This window comes from Trichechus manatus, unplaced genomic scaffold (assembly GCF_000243295.1).
Source record: "Trichechus manatus latirostris isolate Lorelei unplaced genomic scaffold, TriManLat1.0 scaffold00200, whole genome shotgun sequence".
Taxonomy (NCBI): domain Eukaryota; kingdom Metazoa; phylum Chordata; class Mammalia; order Sirenia; family Trichechidae; genus Trichechus; species Trichechus manatus.
In genome coordinates this window covers 1,145,132-1,149,529 of record NW_004444136.1, presented here as the reverse complement: position 1 = coordinate 1,149,529, position 4,398 = coordinate 1,145,132, and positions in this window count along the sequence as shown.

Genomic DNA, 4,398 nt, shown 5'->3' with positions numbered 1-4,398 from the left:
GTACATGTAGAAATTTTGAAATGGTTAACTTTGGCTATGTATATTTTCACCAAAAAAAAGGTCCTCCAAGGTCGAGAAGGGAGAGTGTTGACATGTCTTGGGGTTGTTAACCAATGTCATAAAACAATATGTGTACTGACTGTTTAATGAGAAACTATTTGTTCTGCAAACCTTCATCTAAAGTACAATAAAAAAAATTTTAAAAAAGAATTGAAAAGAGCCCCAAATGTTAAAGCAGAATCAAATACATATCCCTTTGATTTCCAAGTCTTTACTTTAATCACCACACTAGAAAGTTCCTTGCAACTTCCCATAAGTGGTGTCAACAGAGACCTAGCAGGCCCAGTATGGTGGAGGAAGGGAGATTTGTGGACATGGTTGGTGCCAAGCAGGGGGAGATTTTGCCTCCCTCCTGGGAGGGAGTTCCTTTCTTTCCACTGCTCAGAAAGAGCTGAAGATTCCACACGGGGTCTGAGGTGTGGTTCTCCAGCTGCCCTCACTGCAGGAGATTAAGTCCCCTTCAGGTGTGCTTCCCACTGAGCCTCCCATACTGTGTTTAACTACAGGGAACCATGGGCTGCTGCCTAGGGCTCACAGGAGGTGGAAGAAAGGGTGATGCTGTCATTCCTGCCACTTGAGCCCCATTTCCACTGGCTTCTCAGGACTGCTTAATCCCCAGAATTTCAGGACCTTTGGGCTAGAGATTTCAATAGAAGAAAACCCTGTGCAGCACTTAGCTGGAGGAAGATTGGCAAATTGCAGTGTCATTAAGCGCATGGAAGGTTTCAGATCCCACATCCTACACTTTTTCCTCTACTGCAAAAGACCTTCTTAAAGTGTTAAAAAGCAGAGCTCTCACTCCGAGGACTAAAGTACACCTGACCTAAGCCATGGTATTTTCATTTGTCTCACATGCATGCGAAAGCTGGACAATGAATGAGGAAGATCGAAGAGGAATCGATGCCTTTGTATTATGGTGTTGGCAAAGAATATTGAATATACATTATGGACTGCCAGAAGAACAAACAAATCTGTCTTGGAAGAAGTACAGCCAGAATGCTCCTTAGAAGCAAGGATGGCGGGACTTTGTCTCACCTACTTTGGACATGTTGTCATGAGGGACCAGTCCCTGGAGAAAGGCATCATGCTTGGTAAAGTAGAGGGTCAGTGAAAAAGAGGAAGACCCTCAACGAGATGGACTGACACAGTAGCTGCAACAATGGGCTCAAGCATAACAATGATTGTGGGGATGGCAAAGGACCCGGCAGTGTTTCATTCTGTTGTATGGACATAGGGTTGCTATAAGTCGGAAGTGACTCAATGGCACCTAACAACAACAACGCACTTTTTCAAGGGATTTAGCCTTCAAAGATATAAAATTTATAGAGGTTGCACTTTAAGAGACAACTCAGGAGTCCCAAGTAAGCCAGCTGTTCCAATTTAAAACCAAAAAGCACATCAATTCAATCAGTGTGTTCAACCCATAGCTTCCTGCTTTCATTGATTACAAAGAACTTACCTCTTGGGTGGATCTCATGGTCATTATGCTGAGTGAAAACAGCCAATCTCAAAAGTTAACATACTGTATTATTCCATTTATATAGCATCTGGGAAATGGCAAAATTATACAGATAGAGAAGAAATTGCCAGGGGCCAGGGATGCGGGGGATGGGGGGCGAGGTGGTTGTGACTATAAAGGGGTATCAGAGGGAGGTTTTGTGGTGGTGGAATAGCTCTGTGTCTTAAATGCAGCGGTAGTTACACAAGTCTACACGTGATAAAATGACGCAGAACTATACACAAACATTGTACCAATGTCAGTTTCCTGGTCTTTATATTGTGCTTACAGTTATCTAAAAAGTACCTGTGGGGAAAACCATGTGAAGGGTACATGGGACCTCTCTTACTATATTTGAAATAATCTATGATTATTTCAAAATAAAAAGTAAATTAAAAAAAAGTACATACTTGAGTATAAATAGTTAAACCTATAAACTAAGGGTCAGCAAACTATGGTCCAGAGCTCAAATCCAGCCCACTGCCTAGTTCTGTATAAGAATAATTTTTACTTTTTTTTTTTTTAATTTTGCTTTAGATGAAGGTTTACAGAGCAAATTAGTTTCTCATTATACAATTAGTACACATATTGTTTTGTGACATTGGTTGCCAACCCTGTGATGGGCTAACACTCTCCTCTTCTCAACCTTGGGTTCTCCATTTCCATTCGTCCAGCTTTCCTGTCCACTCCTGCCTTCTCTTCCTTGCCGCTAGGCTGATGTGCCCATTTAGTTTCGAATACATGGTTGAGTAACATGTATTATTGTTTGCTTTATGGGCCTGCCTAATCTTTGGCTGAAGGGTGAACCTCAGGAGGGAGTTAAAGGGGTGTCCGGGGGCCATACTCTCAGGGTTTCTACAGTCTCTGTCAAACCAGTAAGTCTGGTCCTTTTTTGTGAGTTTAAATTTTGTTGTACATTATTCTCCAGCTCTGTCTGGGACCCTCTATTGTGATCCCTGTCAGAGCAGTCAGTGGTGGTAGCTGGGAACCATCTAGTTGTGCTGGACTCAGTTTGGTGGAGGTTGTGGTAGTAGTGGTCCATTAGTCGTTTGGACTAGTCTTTCCCTTGTGTCTGTGATTTTCTTCATTCTCCCGTGCTCCAGATGGCGTGAGACCAGTGGAGTGTCTTAGACAGCCACTCACAAGCTTTTAAGACCCTAGACGCTACTCACCGAAGTAGGATGTAGAACAGTTTCTTTATAAACTATGTTATGCCAATTGAGCTAGATATTCCCCGAGACCATGGTCCCCACAGCTCTCAGCCCAGTAATTTGGTCCCTCAGAGAGTTTGGCTGTGTCTATGGAGCTTCCACAACCCTGCTTTGGTCAAGTTGTGCTGGCTTCCCCGGTATTGTGTACTGTTTTACCCTTCACCAAAGTTACTACTTATCTATTGTCTAGTTAGTGTTTTTCCCTCACCACCCCTTCCCCTCCCTCATAACCATCAAAAATTGTTTCTTTCTGTGCATAAACCTTTTCATGAGTTTTTATAGTAGTGGCCTCATACAATATTTATCCTTTTGTGATTGACTTATTTCACTCAACATAATGCCCTCCAGATTCATCCATGTTGTGAGATGTTTCACAGATTCATCATTGTTCATTATCGTTACTTAGTACTCCACTGTGTGTAAGTACCGTAGTTTGTTTATCCATTCATCTGTGGATAGGCGTTTAGCTTGTTTCTATCTTTTTGCTGTTTTGCACCATGCTGCAGTGAATATGGGTGTGCATATGTCTATTCGTGTGACATCTCTTATTTCTCTAGGATATATTCCTAGGAGTGGGATTGCTGGATCATATGTTATTTCTATTTCTGGCTTTTTAAGGAAGTGCCATATTGTTTTCCAAAATGGTTGTACCATTTTGCTTTACTACCAGCAGTGCATAAGAGTTCCAAACTCCCCGCAACCTCTCCAACATTTGTTATTTCCTGTGTTTTTGATTCATGCCTGTAATGTCAGAGTGAGATGGTATCTCTTTGTGGTTTTGATTTGCATTTCTCTGATGACTAGTGATCAAGAGCATCTCCTCATGTGTCTGTTAGCCACCAGAATGTCTTCTTTGGAGAAGTGTCTGTTCATATCCTTTGCCCATTTTTTAACTGGATTGTTTGTCTTTTTGTTGTAGAGAAGTCAAATTTTCCTATAGATTTTAGAGATTAGAACTTTGTCAGATTTGTCATAGCCAACAATTTTTTCCCAGTATGTAAGTTCTCTTTGTACTCTTTTGGTGAAGTCTTTTGAGGAGCATAAGTGTTTAATTTTTAGAAGATCTCATTTATCTAGCTTATCTTCTAGTGTTTGTGTGTTGTTAGTTAAGGTTTGTGTTTTGTTTATGCCATGTATTAGGGTCTCTAGCTTTGACCCTATTTTTCGTCTATGATCTTTATAGTTTTTGGTTTTATATTTAGGTCTTTGATCCATTTTGAATTAGTTTTTGTGCATGGTGTGAGGCATGGGTCCTGTTTCACTTTTTTGCAGATGGACATCCAGTTTTGCCAGCACCATTTGTTAAAAAAGACTGTCTTTTCCCCCATTTGATGGACTTTGGGCCTTTGTTGACAATCAGTTGACAGTAGGTGGATGGATTTACATCTGGGTTCTCAATTGTGTTCCATTGGTCAAAGTATCTGTCGTTGTACCAGTATCAGGCTGTTTTGACTACTGTAGCTGTATAGTAGTTTCTGAGGCCAAGTAGTGCAAGTCCTCCTACTTTATTCTTCCTCTAACAGTGATTCACTTATTCAGGGCCTCTTCCATTTCCATATAAAGTTAATGATTAGTTTTTCTGTCTCGTTAAAGAATGCTGTTGGTATTTGGATCGGGATTGCATTGTAT